Source organism: Dasypus novemcinctus, chromosome 7 (genome assembly GCF_030445035.2).
Source record: "Dasypus novemcinctus isolate mDasNov1 chromosome 7, mDasNov1.1.hap2, whole genome shotgun sequence".
In the NCBI taxonomy this organism is placed as follows: Eukaryota; Metazoa; Chordata; class Mammalia; order Cingulata; family Dasypodidae; genus Dasypus; species Dasypus novemcinctus.
The window spans coordinates 121165450-121182849 of NC_080679.1; positions in this window are offsets into that span (position 1 = coordinate 121165450).

The following is a 17400-nucleotide window of genomic DNA, read 5'->3' on the forward strand; positions in this document are numbered from 1 at the left end:
CAATGGTTCACATCATGGCCCATACTCTCCTCCATTCCATCCGGTGGGCCCTGTGAGGATTTACAATGTCCGGTGATTACCTCTGAAGCACCATCCAGGGCAGCTCCATGTCCCAAAGACGCCTCCACCTCTCATCTCTTCCTGCCTTTCCCCATACCCATCGTCCACCATGTCCACTTTTCCCAATCCAATGCCACCTCTTCTATGTGGACATTGGATTGGGTACTCATTTCTTTCTATTCCATTGGTTTGTGTGTCTATCCTTATGCCATACACACTGCTGTTTTGATTATAATAACTTCATATTAAGTTTTAAAATTGGGAGTGTGATACCTCCACCTCTGTTTTTCCTTTGCTCTGTTTTTCCTTTTTTCCCCTATTCCATGTCCCTTGAAATTCCAAATGAAATGTATGTATATGTACATTTCCATTTCTTCAAAAATAAAATGATGCTGATATTTTGATAAGAGTTGCACTGACTCATTCTATCCCTTTGGGTAGTACAGTCAACTTAACAATATTGTCTTCCAAACTATAAATATGGGATATCTTTACATTCATTTTACTTTTGTTTAATTTCTATCAGCAATATTTTATAGTTTTTAGGGTACAAATCTTTTACTTGCTTGGCTAAATTTATTCCTAGATATTTTATTCTTTGATTCTGTTATAAATGGAACTGTTTTCCAAATTTACCCTTAGTATCCTTCATTATCAGTGTACAGATATAGAATTTGCCTGTTGAGATTGTTTCCTTCAGCTCTGTTGAATTTTATTATTTACCTTGAATGCTCTAACTGCTTGTATTTGTGTGTGTGTGTCTGTGTGTGTAGATGCTTCAGGGTTTTCTACATATAAGATCAAAGAGAGTATTACTTCTTCCTTTACAATGTGGATGCCTTTTATTCCTTTTCCTTACCTAATTCCTCTCCAACTTTCAGTACTATGCTGAATAAAAGTGGCATAAATAGGCATACTGATATTAGGAGAAAATCCTCATCTTTCACCAGTAAGTATGACATTATCTTTGATTTTTTTATATAAGGCTTTTATTATGTTGAGGAATTTCCCTTCTAGTCCCAGGTTATTGAGTGTGTTTACTTGAAAGACTGTTGGACTTTTTCAAATTTCTTTTCTGTATCAAATGTGATGATCATGAGTTGTGCTTTATTTCCTTAATTTTATTAATGCTGTATACTCAATTGACTGGTTTTTGAATGTTGAACCACCACTTCCAAAATGGAAGTTATGCATTTGTGAGTAACTTCCACTTTGTTATGGTGCATAATTTTCTTAAGATGTTGCTGAATTTTTTTGCTAGTATTTTTGTTGAAGATTGCATTTATATTCATATGCAATAGTAGTCTATAATTTTCTTTCCTTGTGCTGTCTTTATCTGGCTTTGGTATCAGGATATATTTCTGGCCTCATAGAATGAGTTGAGAAGTGTTCCACTCTCTTCAATATTTTGGAGGATTTTGAGAAGGAATGGTGTTAATTCCTCTTCAAATGATTAGTGGAATTTACCAGTGAAGCTAACTGGTCCTGCACTTTCTTTATTGGAAAATTTTTGGCTACTGGTTCAATCTCCCTGCATCTTACAAGTCTATTCAAACTTTCCATTTTGCCCTGAGTCAGTTTTGGCACTTTGTGTGTTCTAGGAATTTGTTTACTTCATCTAGGTTATCAATTTCTTGGTATATATTTTTTCATAATATTCTTTTTTAATCCTTTTTACTTCTGTAAATTTGGTAGTAATGGTAGTAATGAAGGGACATTACATTTGAGTTTAGTACTTTGAGTCTTCTCTAGTTTTTTCTTGTCAATCTAATAAAGATTTATCAACTTTTTTGATTGTTTCAAATAAACAATATATGGATTCATTCATTTTCTCTATTATGTTTCTATTTTCTATTTCATTTATATCCACTCTAATTTCTATTATTTCCTTTCTTCTGCTAGATTTAGATTTAGTTTGCTGTTCTTTTACTTATTTCTTAAGGTGCACAGTTAGGCTATTGATTTGAGAGCTTTCTTTTTTAATGTCAATATTTACAATTATAAACTTCCTTATGAACACTGCTTTAGTTGGATCCCATAAAGTTTGTTATGCTGTATTTTCATTTTCATTCATGTCAAGGTATTTTATAATTTCTCTTGTATTTTCTTCTGTGTCTCATTTGTTGGTTAAGAATGTGGTTTTTTACATCTACAATTTTTTAAATTCATTTCAGCTTCATTCCACTTAAGTCATAAAAGATACTTTGTATGATTTCAAAAATTTTAAATATGTAAAATGTATTTTGTGGTCTGATATGTGGTCCATTCTGAAGAATATTCCTTGTCTATTTAAGTAAGAAGTTCTGTGTGCTGTTGTTGTAGGGTGGGGTGTTCTTTGTATGTTTGTTAAGTTTAATTGATTTATAGTGTTGTGCAAGTCCTCTATTTTCCTATTGATTTCTGTTTGTATATTCTGTCCACTGCTGGAAGTGAAATATTGAAATCTGTATATGTTTTTGTAGAGCTATTTCTCCCTTCAATTCTGCCAATTTTTACTTTATTTGTATTTGGAGTTCTGTTATTAGGTGTGTATGATTGTTATATTTTCTTGAAAAATTGAACTTTTTATCAATATATAATAACTTTCTTTGTCTCACATATGGTTTTATACTTAAAGTCTACTTTGTCTGATAAAAATATAGTCATCACAGCTTGATTTGGCTTCTTTTTCATGGAATATCTTTTCCTCTCCTTTTATTTTCAGCTCTACTGTGTCTTTGCATCTAAAATGATAAAGAGGGAAATGGACTTGGCCCAGTGGTTAGGGAGTCTGTCTACCACATGGGAGGTCCCCGGTTCAAACCCCGGGCCTTCTTAACCCGTGTGGAGCTGGCCCATGCGCAGTGCTGATGCGCGCAAGGAATGCCGTGCCACGCAGGGGTGTCCCCCGCATAGGGGAGCCCCACGCGCAAGGAGTGCGCCCATAAGGAGAGCCGCTCAGTGTGAAAGAAAGTGCAGCCTGCCCAGGAATGGCGCTGCCCACACTTCCCATGCCGCCGACTACAACAGAAGCGGACAAAGAAACAAGATACAGCAAATAGATACAGAGAACAGACAACGGGGGGGGGGGGGGGGGGGGGGGAGATTAAATAAAATAAATAAATCTTAAAAAAATAATAATAATAAAATAAAATGATAAAGATATATATGTTATAGGCTAAATATCATGTTTTTCAAAAATGTGTTTTGCCAATTTCTGCTCTTCAATTAGAAAGTTTAACACATTTACTTAAAAGTAACTACTTATAAGGAATTACTGACAAGGAAGTACTTACTTCTGGCATTTTACTATTTGTTTTATTGTCTGTCATATGTTTCATTCCTCAGTTTACCCATTAATGTCTTCCTTGGTACTTAGTCAAATTTTTGTTGTTAACATTTTGATTCCCTTCTTCTTTACTTTTATATATATATAAATTTTAATGGTTATCTTGGCTATTACATTGAATATCTTAGCTTAATAACAACCTAGTTTGGATAATCCCAACTTAGTTTAATAGTATATACTCTACTCTTTCACGTCTCCGTCTCTTCCCCTTTATATTGTTATTCTCACAAATTACATTGTTATATGTTGTGTGCCAATTAACAGATTTTAATTATTGTTTTATGCATTTGCCTCTAAACCATATAAGAATAAAATAGAGTAGTTACAAACTAAAAGTAAACAATACTTTTATATTTATATGCATAGTTACCTTTACCATTGTTCTTTATTTCTCCATATGTCTTCATCTCACCCATTATTTTTGGTGGTAGGACTGGTTTGCTAGTAATGAGTTCCCTTAGCTTTTGTTCATTTGGGAGAACGTTTCTGGACGTGGAATTCCTGCCTCAATTTTGTTTTCTTTTGGCCCTTTAAATATGTCATTCCACTGCCTTCTGCCTGTGTGATTTCTGATGAGAAAAAACTGATTCTGATTCAGAATCCCTTGAATATTATGAGTTCATTCTCTTTGGATGCTTTCATGATTTTCTCACCGCCTTAAGCGATGGAAAGTTTGTTCGTAATGTATCTCAGTAAAACTCTCTTTGAACTTATCCTCTTGGAGGTTGTTGGATTTCTTGCATGTAGATTCATGTCATGCATCAAATTTGGCAAATTTTTAGCCATTATTCCTTCAGATAGTCTTTTTTTTAAAGATTTATTTGATTATTTATTTCTCCCCCCCCCACCCCCATTGTCTGCTCTGTGTCCATTTGCTCTGTGTTCTGTGTTCACTTGCATTCTTGGCAGCACCAGGAATCTGTGTCTCTTTCTTGTTGTGCTATCTTGCTGTGGCAGCTCTGTGTGTGTGGCACCACTCCTGGGTGGGCTGTACTTTCTTACATGCCGGGCGGCTCAATGCGGGGCGCACTCCATGTACATGGGGTTCCCCTACGCGGGGGACACCCCTGCATGGCATGGCACTCTTTGTGCATGGCAGTGCTACACTTGGGCCCTCTCACTACATGGGCCAGGAGGCCCTGGGTTTGAACCCTGGACCTCCGTGGTAGGCGGACACTCTATCAGTTGAGCCATGTCCACTTCCCTCTTCAGATATTCTTGATGTCCCTTTCACTCTCCTATTCTTCTGGGACTTCAATATTGTGTATGTTGGTATCTTCCATGGTTTCCTAGGTTCTCTTCACTTTTCTCCATTCAATTTTTCTCCCTGTTTTTTAGACTGGATAATTTCAATTGACCTATCTTCAAATGTCTCTCTGCTCAAATCTGCTGTTGGAACCTTCTAGTGAATTTTTCATTTCAGTTGTATTTTTCAGCTACAGAGGTTCTATTTAATTCATTTCAATAATTTCTTTTTTTTTTAAAGATTTATTTTTATTTATTTAATTCCCCTCCCCCGGTTGTCTGTTTTCTGTGTCTTTTTGCTGCATCTTGTTTCTTTGTCCGCTTCTGTTGTCGTCAGCGGCACAGGAAGTGTGGGCGGTGCCATTCCTCGGCAGGCTGCTCCTTCCTTCGCGCTGGGCGGCTCTCCTTATGGGTGCACTCCTTGCGCGTGGGGCTCCCCTACGCGGGGACACCCCTGTGTGGCATGGCACTCCTTGCGCGCATCAGCACTGCGCATGGGCCAGCTCCACACGGGTCAAGGAGGCCCGGGGCTTGAACCGCGGACCTCCCATGTGGTAGACGGACGCCCTCACCACTGGGCCAAAGTCTGTTTCCCTCAGTAATTTCTATCTTTATTGCCATTCTCATTTTGTTCATACATCATTTTCCTGTTTCCTTTAGCTCTTTGAGCATACTTAAGACATTTGATTTAAAGTCTCTCTCCTGTAATTCCATTTATGTGCCTCCTCAATGATGGTTGCCGTCATTTTTTCCCCCTTTGCATGGTCCATACTTTTTTGTTTCTTCTTGTTGAAAACTGGATGCTGAAATGTTATAATGGTTGTTACTCTGGAAATCAGATCCCTCACCCCTTTCCCAGGGTTTGCTCTTCTTGCTTGTGGAAGGGGATAGCCCTCTGTTTATAAAACACTTCTCCCTGTCTTTGCAAATGTGTGTAAAGGTCTGTCTCAGCCTTCACTTCCTACTTGTACTGATCCAAGAGATAAACCAAAGGTGATATCTTAAGGCCATTTTTGGGCACACATGCAACCTGTTCTGGACAGGTGCTTGGTTTTCTAAATTCTCCAGTAGGCACAGACACATTTGAAAGCCCTAATTTCCCAAATAAACTCTATCTCCGGCTTTTTCTTCCAGGATCTAGGCAGTCTATTAAATGTCTCAACCATAATCTTTTGCTGCAGTTGGCTTCAGGGTTTTCATTCATCTCACGTATTCTTCAGTAATGACCACCACTTTACCACCCTGAGTGGGTTCTGAGTTAGACAAAGCAGAGGTGAGTACCTTCTTTCAAATTTAGCATAGCCCCCAGACATGTGAGAACAAACACAATGATTTGTGAATAAGTTATTCTCTGATCTTTCTAGAATCAGAAACCAGGATGCCACACTAGAATGGCTGGCTGTCAACTTTAAGACTAACGTCAAGCTGGGGAAGTGGTGGGACAAGGGCAAGTACAAACTCCACAAAGCTTCCTAATATTTATAATCTGCCTTTCCCTTGATTCAGCATTCACTTGGTTGCTATAAACCTTTGACTTTATTTCCAGAGTTTTGGCAAATTTAGCTCTGACAGTTTCTGATTCCTGACTTATGTTAACAACGTGTTGGCAGAATTTTACCCTTGCCTCTCCCCAGGATGAAATTGATACTTATTTCCTCTTTCTCTGTGTTCCAGAACATTATTTTGGGTTATTTCACTTTATCAATCTTAGGAAACCTGAGAACACAAATTATTAACACAGCCCTAACCTGCTGAGACCCATCTCAGCAAATAGGAATTAATGCATCAATTTACAAACTAGAAATTAGTTACTCAGAGCACCGCATTCCTAACAAATGCAGGAAACAAAGTGACATAAACATAATTGTTGCATTTCCGCCTCTCATTTTTGTGTTTCTTTTTCCTTATAACATCACACAACATATTGAATTTTTACTTTACTTACAGTAAGTTTTCTTTTTCCCTTTGACAACATACTACTAAGCCAGCTCTGCCTGAAAAATGGTTATTCTGATCACTCATACTAGTTCTAGTAGATTCATTTTCAGATGACATTTTCTTGCTGTTTCCTCAAATTCCAGTCAGTTATCCATTTCCTGTAAATGCTTTGCTATATTTTGATGGCATGCATATGCAAAAATCATTACAATGTTTAGTGTGCATTTTTTTCTATGAAAAGAGTCCTATTTTATCTAGTTAAAAAATATTTTTTAAAAAGTCACTCATCTCATTGGATTTCAGTGATGAAAGTATCTGCATCCTAACAAAATGAATTAATCAAGACGCACACACACATTCAACCACAAATTCCCCAACTGGGAAATTTTTTAAATCCTACATTCAAGATACTTATTGTTGTCAGCCATTTTGGCAAATTGAGACATCAGAGTTATACTTGCAAACAAGAAAATTAGGCCACAGATGTTTTATTAATATCAAGCAACACTTCAGTATAGAAATGGTCCAAAATTCAAAAAATAGTTCATAAATATTTTTCAAAGAAATCACTTGAATACCTCGGAAATATCTGGAGGAAATAAGAACAAATGGCAGGGGAAACAGACTTTCTGAAACACTCCAGCTGCATGTATGTTTCTATATTATTGGCACAGTATTCAAAATAAATTCCATTTCCCCCTCAGAGATTGGTATTTATTTTTTTTTAGATTATACATGCCCAGAACTCTTATTTTACTCATCAAACTGCCTGTGTCATAGGTATTCAATTTCCAGTTTAATTAATGTTTGAAAAAAATAATCTTTATACAATTAACTATGTGGTATTTACTTAATTGTGTATATATATGAAATTATAAAGTTGTTATCTGCAGAGTGTATCTCTATGATGGAAAACCCTAAAATTACACAATTTTAAAGCTTCTATTCATACAAACATATATATGTGAGTATATTTACTGCTTGTTTTCTACAAGGGCACACATCAAAGATGTGGCCAATAGGCTGATTTGCTTAGATGCCATTTAGTAAATTGGCTTGCAGCAGTATTTGAACACTGAAGCATGACTGTAGCATTTGTTTAATGAGAAATTCAAAGTGAGAAGTTGTATGTGAAATAATAGAATATTTATTTTTCTCTAATTTATGGAATATTTTGTTGATTGAAAAATATATATCTGCTTAAAAGATGTGTGTGAAAATGAGGTCAACTTAAATGTGTAACTTGACTTTTCCCTTAAAAAAAATGTGGGAAGGCACAACAATAGTATTCAATCAAAAATAAATAGAACTACTGGCTACAACTCAATTGGTGACTATTTACCAGTCTGCACTCGATTCTATGAAAATGTGATCTTTCCAACAGCACTAACTGTGCTGCTTAGAGGTAATTTCATCTATGGGGAAAATACAGCACCACCACTAAGGTTTAGCACTTTTCTAAGGGGCCACATTTGTGACACTGACTCACCCCTCTCTTTAAGAACAGCATCATTTTTCACAAGTCCACTAACAAAGCTTAACCCTTTTGTATCTTGGAGACTTGGAAATTTCAAAAAAAAATTCAAGAGGAAAAATTCATACCTCTGCTACCTTACCTAGTATTACTACATGACATATTTTGTTTATTCTCAGTAGTAATGTATTGTCATTCACTGGGGAGAATTTGCACTGGAGGAATAGAGTCAATTTGCAGCCCAGTGTGATGAGTAAGAAAAAGGGTCAAGCAATGAAATTCAATTCTTGTCTTTAAAAACATATATTTATATAGCATATATAATGAATTTATGTTTTCCATTTTTGTCACTATCTCCCATAAGTTTCCAAACAGAACATGGTTTCAGAATGCATGAGGCAGTTTCTACTTATTATTTATGCTTAACCTACCACAAGCATTCACAAAAATGATGTAGAAAATCACCCCAGAGTAATTCCCGGACTCATTTGTTTACAATGTATCTTGCTTGATTTTATTGTTATCTTCATAACATGTAATAAAATAATCCAACATATGTCACATTATGTTAGTGAATAATTATAAGGCAGCATGACAACTCTATAATTTCTTGGTAATGATGAATAAAAACAATGAAAACAGCAGGAAAACAGAGCAGAAAGAAATTGGAAAACATTCTCTTTCTGACAAAACATGAACATTTTCACAATTTTATTCACATTTAAATTCACCGTATTTATTGATATACTGTTAGTTTCAGGAATTGTGGTTATTCACAGTTGAATATCCTTGATGAGCTTACAATCAAATAAATAGTATTACATAAAATAAAATTAGAGAAAAAAGTCAGCATTATAAAACCCATGTAAGTCACAGGGCTGTAAAGAATTTGGTGTGGAGTCAAAATACATTGCTTGGAAATAGATGATATTTTAGCTTTTCTTGTGGAACAAGTGGAATATAAGAAGACAAAAGATGCAGGACTGTCAATGAATCACAATGCAATGATTTAATATTTGTCTTTCCATCTAAACTTTAAGATCTATGAGTTCGGGCACGTATCAGTCTTATCCTCTTCTATTTTCTTGTTCCTGGCATAGAGTATATGTTCAATAATGTTGAATAGATAAATAAAATATAAGAGGGAATGCACTTGTGTGTGCAATGAGTTCTGACACAGTCTACCTGGAGGTAAGCCAAACTTTACAGGTTAAGGACACTGTCCTCCCCAAGACTGACCCCACTTCAGACACAAGCTATAAGCCAGGGGGTTTCCAAGACACCCATACTTTTAACCAACTAGCTACCTATTTTGGGGTTTCTACTACCCCCTTTAATTTAACATTTGCTAGATTGTCTCACAGAACTCAAGATAGTACTGCACTTATGATTACAGTTTTCTTAAAAAAAAAATAGGATGCAAATCAGGTCCAACAAAAAGAAGATATGAAGTATGCAAGGTCTGGGAGGGTTCCAAACACAAAACATGTGCTCTTCCTATGGAATCAGGCAAGATATATCACCCTTCCAGTACATTCATATTTATTACCAACCAGGAAAGCTCACCAGCATTTGATTTCCAGGGTTTTCATTAGTGCTTCGTTATACAGGCATGACTGACTAAATTAATGGCCAAGTGGTTGACCTCAATCTTCAGCCTCCCTTCATTCCCTAGAAATCAGAATACTATCGTGTGTCTCAAAGCCCGATCATCTAATCCTGGGGTTGTTCTTGCTGGCATGGCCAGTCCCCACCCCAAGACTGCTAGTGTGGCCCCCTCCACCCTGAGTCATCTCTTTGGCATAAATGACCATGTGTGGTGGGCACGTGGGCACCACGGAATAACAAAGACACTTGCATATCTCAGGAAATTCCAAAGAGTTAGAAGTTACCCCCCTGGAGATGGGACAAAAGCCAGTGCTCTTTGGAGCCCAAATTCCTTCCTACACATCATATCATAAGCAAAAGCAGAGATTTAGAAAAAATTTATTCAGGAAATAGTGAGTCCTCTTATTTGTGGAAGAGGAACTCATTAGAGACTGAAACAAATTAACCAGGGTTTGAGGTTGTGACTATGTTCAGTATAAAAGGAGAGTGAGGAAAAAGGGTTGCAGTTTAGGACAGAAAGAATTTAGAGATCTAGGGTATTATACATAATGAATTATCAGGTCAGTGTTCAAAATGCCATGCTAGATGCCAGGAGAAAAATCTAAACTTTAATCTGCTTTAACCTGCAGATTGATGTATCTCTGCCACATCCATCCATGTCTATATATCTATGTTTCTGCCTCTCTCTCTCCGTGCCTGTGTCTATCTTTTATGTATAGATGTCTATCTTTTATGTAGTAGGTATAGACATGCTTAAAAATACTTTGGAAAGAATAAATATAAATGAGGGCATGCGTAAAATTTCTAAGAAATTACTTAAAATGTCTTTAATTTTTAAAATTATATGTAACATACAACAAATATACTGAAAAAACATAAATCTGTGAAAATCTTGTAAAATTAAATGCAAGTTGGTTATTTCTTAAGCTGATATTCTGTCTTTTTTTTTTTCCATATATAAAAATGTTAGGTTTTTATTTATTTTTTTTTACGTTTTTTTTAATTGATTTTGTAATAATATTACATTAAAAATATATATGTGAGGTCCCATTCAACCCAACCCCCCCACCCCACCTCTCCTCCCCCCCCCCCCCCCAGCAACACTCGTTCCCATCATCATGACACATCCATTGCATTTGGTAAGTACATCTTTGGTCACCTCTGCACCTCATAGTCAATGGTCCACATCATGGCCCATACTCTCCTCCATTCCATCCAGTGGGCCCTGTGAGGATTTACAATGTCCGGTGATTGCCTCTGAAGCACCATCCAGGGCAGCTCCATGTCCCAAAGACGCCTCCACCTCTCATCTCTTCCTGCCTTTCCCCATACCCATCAGCCACCATGTCCACTTTTCCCAATCCAATGCCACCTCTTCTATGTGGACATTGGATTGGTTGTGTCCATTGCACCTCTATGTCAAGAGGAGGCTCAGATTCCACATGGATGTTGGATGCAATCCTCCCACTTTCAGTTGTAATCACTCTAGGCTCCATGGTGTGGTGGTTGTCCTTCTTCAACTCCATCTTAGCTGAGTGTGATAAGTCCAATAAATCATATTGTAGGTGCTGGAGTCTGTTGAGGCTCAGGACCTGGCTATCACATTGTCAGTCCAGAGATTCAAATCCGCTAAATATATCTTAAACCCCAACATTAACTGCACCTCCATCACCTTAGCATGAAAGTCTTATGAAGGAAGATCCCATCTGAGTCCAGATTCATCACACATAAACACCAGTTCCAAAAAGGGGCCATCTGACCTGGTAGTTAACCCCATCGGCCATGACCATAACTCCCATGGGTCTCTTTAGCCCTCGAAGGAACCGATATCTTGATATTCTGTCTTGATAAGCCAAGAGAAAAAGCAAATTTGGGGGAAAAAAGAAAGTAATTTACAGCTAACAGTAATTATGGTCATTTCAAATCATGAGCTATTTGATTTGATTTACTTTTTTTTAAATTTCTGTAGAACTTTCATATTTGTAAAGTACATAATCTTTTAATTATTTTGCTCTTCTTTCAGAGGAATACTGTCCTTATTGATAGATCTCCAGCATAAGGAATGTTACAGAAAGTCAGGGAAAACACTTTTTAAAAAAAAATAATAAATGTACTTCAATATGATGATAAAATATCACCTCAGAGAATAGAAGACTTTTAAAACTATAAAAAACTCTCTCCTTTTGGATAAAATATTTAGTACCTAAAATTGTTATGTTCACACCAAATAATGAGTGAAATTTAACTGAAGTCAAATTCTGAAAGATTTTTTCCCATTTTTGGTAACCTGACCAAATAGATCTAAAGGTTTTAAAAATAAAAATGTTAACCCCTCATGTTGAAATACAAATTAGAAAGGGTCTTTACTCATTATATAAAGAGTGTGTGCTCACTAAATTATCATTGAAAGAATAAATAAATAAATTACAGTTTCATCAATGTTGTAACATCTGATCTTGGTTGACAGGAGTAGGTATAACATGAAACAAAAATGTTTTACAAGCAATTATAGGTGACATTTCATGCAGTTTGGAGTTAAGAAAGAGATTCTAAATACAATGACAAGAGGAAAAGAACAATAGATTCAATAAAAATTTAAATTTTTGGTATGTCAAAATATTATAAACAAAATTTAAAAGCGATGAGAAAATTTGAATAAGAAAGTGTTCAGTACACAATTAGTACAGATCTTATATCTTAATACCAATCTCCTGAGCTCTCACTGGTTAAAAATGGAAGAACTTGAACAAAAATATAAATAATTAATATTGAATTATCACCAAAAATATAAAACATGAGCACAAGCTTAAATAAATAAATGATTGTATAAATAAATAAAAGGGGAACAATAGACAAATCTGCCATGCAGCAGATTACCAAATAACTTATGAAGAAACTCCAGTGATAAGGAAGTGGATCTTAACTCTCCACTCTTTGAGTGTGGACTACACATTGTGATTCCCTCCTTCCAAATAATACAGTGTGGAAAGTGGATTTGGCCCAACGGATAAGACATCTGCCTACCGCATGAGGGGGTCCAAGGTTCAAACCCCACGGGGTGTCCAAGTTCAAACCCCGGGCCTCCTTGACCCGTGTGGAGCTGGCCCACATGCAGTGCTGATGCGCGCAAGGAGTGCTATGCCTCGCAGAGGTGTCCCCCGCTTAGGGGAACCCCACATGCAAGGAGTGCACCCTGTAAGGAGAGCTGCCCAGTGCAAAAAAAAAGCACAGCCTGCCCAGGAATGGCGCCGCGCACACAGAGAGCTGACACAGCAAGATGATGCAACAAAAAAAAATGAGACACAGATTCTGGGTGCCGCTGACAAGAATACAAGTGGATGCAGTAGTACATACAGCAAATGGACACAGAGAGCAGACACTGGGGAAAGAAATTTTTAAAAAAAATTTTTTAAACACAAAAAAACCCACAAATAATACAGTGTGAAAATGGGTGGGGAGAAGAGTAACAATGCAGTAATGAAATCTGAAACTGCCGCCTCAGATAGGTGATCAGGACTCACAAGAGTGTCTATAAGCCCAGTTGATAGTAGGCACCCCTGTCATGATGTGATGAAAGCAATACTTTACTTCTGTGGTCTTTCCCCAAACAACCAAACAAACAAAGCCCAGTGTAATCATGAGAATCATCACACAAATCTCAGGGGAGGATCATCTATGAGATACTTTACCTGTACTCTTCAATACTCTCAAGGTCATCACAAACAAGGAAAGTCTGCAAAACTTTAACAGCCGAGAGGAACCTAAGGAAACATGATGGCTAAAGTCAATTTGCTATCCAAAACAGTATCCGTGGAAAGAAAAAGCACGTTAGGAAGAAACAGGAAATCTGAATAAAGTTTGGACTTCAATAATAATGTATCAATACTGATTAATAATTCGAACAAAAATAGCAATCTAATTTAAGGTTTTTATAATAAGGAAAATGTGATGTGAGGTATATGGAAAATCTGAACCATCACTCCAAATATCTATAAATCTGAAATTGTTTTAAAATGAGTTGATTCATTTTTAAAATTTTCATATATTTTTATTTTATGTAATCTGCAATGCAGCATATTATAACATCCTTATATACCTAGAATAAAGCTACACTAGTTGTAAGATATTATTTTTTTAAAATACTTATAGACTTTTGGATTCAAATTGTTTATATTTCATTTATTATTTTATACTTGTATTTACTTTCCATTTTTGTAAAGCTTTTGTTTAGTTTTGAATCAGTGTTGTGTTGTTCTCATACTATGAATTTGTGAGTATTTCTTATTTTTCTTTTTGCAATAGTGTTCTTATTTAGCATAATCTGTTACTTAAAATTTGGTAGAATTCTTCTATAAAAACACCTTAAACTGGCCTGTGGGAGGTGGTTATTTTCAAACACTATTTCAATTCTTAAATGGCTGTAGGACTTTGAAGATTTTTTATTTCCTCTAGCATGAGTTCCTATAATTTACTTTTATTCCTAAAACATATGTCCATATTGTGTAAGTAATCAAAAATCTCTTCATATATTTTTGAGAGTCTTTTATTATCATTTAATAATAACTATATATACCCCAAACCCACTACCAGGCTAATAAGTATTGATAACAATTAAAGGTTGAGCAAGTTGCAGGAAGATGAAAAGAAACCTCTAAGGCACAGCACACACACACAATAATGGTAGAGCAGACATTGAGAAAAACACTCTTGGAAACCAGGTCCCATACTAAGTATGATGTATAATTACAAAACTTTGAAGGTTGTATTACACTGACGGTCACCATAGCAGCATTAAGTATCAAACTCAGCCCAAATCCTGAATAGATTAAACCAAGCCCACATACTAAAGGCAAAGCTGATAGAAAGGCATGCTTGCTTTCTAGCATGAAATCTAGTTATTGCAGTCACTATTGTCCAAAACAAGATATTTGGATTTAAATTTTAAAATATTAGCCATATGGAGGGAATGGATGAGGCTAAAGCAGTTGAGCACCCACCTCCCACATGGGAGGTCCCAAGTTCAGTTCCCTGTGCCTTCTAAAAATCAAACAAACAAACAACAGGCAAAACAAACGAAAAAACCAACTCAGGGAAGCCCATGCGGCTCAGTGGCTAATCACCAACTTCCCACATACTAGACCCTGGTTTCAGTCTTCGGTACCTCAAAAAAAAAAAATATGGAAAGGCAAGGAAAAAAACAAACAACATTGCAAAGAAACAAAACAAACAAAACAATCAAGTAAACCAGACCCCTGATATGACATAGCTGTTGAAACTATTAGACAAGAAGTTTAAAATAAATATGATTAATATTTTAAAGTTTCAAGTGAAGTGATAGACAACAAACAAGTTTTGATGGGAAATTTCAGTAGAGAGATGAAAACTATAAGAAAGAATCAAATTGAAAGGAGAATGAAGGAAAACAGTAATGGCAATAAAGAATGCCTTCGATGATCTCATTAGTGACTTAATACAGATGAAGAAAGAATCAGTGTATAACCAAATAGAAACACAAAGATAATAAAGAGAGCAGAGCCTTCAAGAGCTGTAGTACAATATCAAATGATCTAAGTGTAATTGCAATACTAGAAGGAAACAAGAGAGAGAGGGAAATGGGCAGAATAAATATTTGAGGAAATGAAGGTGAAGATATTATAAATTTATAGACAGACACCTAGCCACAGATCCAAAAAAAATAACGTGGAGATCACCAAGCAAACTAACTAGTGTAAGATATTGTAAGTTTTCACCACTTTAAAGGAAAATGTGCCAGTTATAATGAAATATGTGTGTAATTGGAATACTAGAAGGGAACAAGAGAGAGGGAAATGGGCAGAATAAATATTTGAGGAAATGAAGGGGAAGATATTATAAATTTATAGACAGACACCAAGTCAAGTCACACACACACACACACACACACACACAAACACTTGGAGATCACCAAACAAACTAACTAGTATAAGATTTTGTAAATTTCATCACCTTAAAGGAAAATGTGCCAGTTGTAATGAAAATGTGCCAATTTCTTTGCCTTTTGATCTAACAGAATATGTAAATTAAGTTTCCGAGGAGGCTGTTTGAAAGCTGTATTCTTGTTAGTTCCTGCCAGTAAGAGGCATCAATGAGAAATCAGATGGCATGAGAGTGGAAGAGGCCCATTTTTTTCCTCTCTGTGTGACAGCAGCTCCAGATACGCTTCACCTCTTAAGAATTTCTATCTTTAACCATAAGGCTCAATCTACTTTGTTTCAGTATAGTGGTGGCCCTAACTCTGCAGTTTCGTCACTGGCTTTGCAACTCACCCTCAGCTTTTTAATGACTCTTACACCTGCTCACGTTAATTCTCCCCACTGGGGTGAGGGGAGAGGTGTCATCTGCTTCCTGAAGATACTAACATCTGAGTTAATTCACTATCCCCTTTCATCTTCCAGTGAGTCCAATACCTACATGCTACAAGTTGTCTCTAGCGTGATTTCAGTTTTCCTGACTGATAAAGAAAACCATGCACAAGGGAAGCAGGTAGACCCCTTCCCTTACTAGTTAAATTGTGTGTTTTTAATGCAAAAGCTATATATTTACAAATAGAACTCTGAGGATGAGGCCAATAGTGAAATTAATCATAAGTTGTAATATAAATATGTGCTTTTATATACAAAAGGAATATCAAGCACAAATACTTAGCACATATTATTTTGTATGTTTACATAAAGTCATGTAAATATGTACATTCCTGTTTTGAGAATGCAACCCAATCTGACCCATGGGAAATGTCCTATGACAAGACTCCATATATTTTTTCTAGGGAAAAATTTAAGAAAACGAATTCTTTTTGAGCACCTTACTTTTGCTGGAGTTTACATGCATATTTGATTTTTTTTTACACCCTACAACTCCATACAGTTATAAGAAAAATATATACATACGCCATACAACTCCACACACTTACAAGAAAAATACATACTAAGGCAATTAATTGCCTTTCTTTGATGTAAACCAAATTATGGGTGACTCCAAATTTTATATTGCCTCTCCTATACAATTTCTTTTTGGTTAATTGTCTGTAACTCTATTGGCCATAAGTGAAACCGTATTAGACAGATTTGTTCAAAAATTACATATAATAAGTTATAAGATTTTGAGCTCTTTTTCAAATATGGTAACCACTACCCACATGTGGCAATTTAGATTTAGATTTAAATCATTTAAAATAAATAAAATTAAAATTTTGTTTCTGATTAGATTTAGCCACATTTCCAGTGCCTAAAAGCCACCTGGAGCAATGGTTACCATAGAGGACAGTACTGTAATAGAGTATATCTGTGCTCATAGAAAATTCTAATGAACAACACTAAATTTAAACACCTCTATTGTATTCTGTAGAATTAACTCTACATCATTTCTAAGTTTTGTCTTTATTACACTTCAAGGCCATGCCAAAGAATTTCTAAAATTAATTTCTAACTCATAAAGTGAAAAGAATAAGATCTTTAGGCCATATACCCATGAAATTTAGCATTGCTTCACTATTCCTTAATTATATTGACAAAGAGACAAATGGACTAGTCAAGATTCAGGTTCCAATTCTCAAACTGGAGACAATGAATAAAATTCAGAAAAAAAATTAATACAAGCAATAAATTATTGTCCAGCATCTTGGAAATACAAAATAGCAATCATTGGTTTAATGAAATAGGACTTACCCATTGAGATAATATCAATGAAGAGAGTAGCAAAACTATAAAAT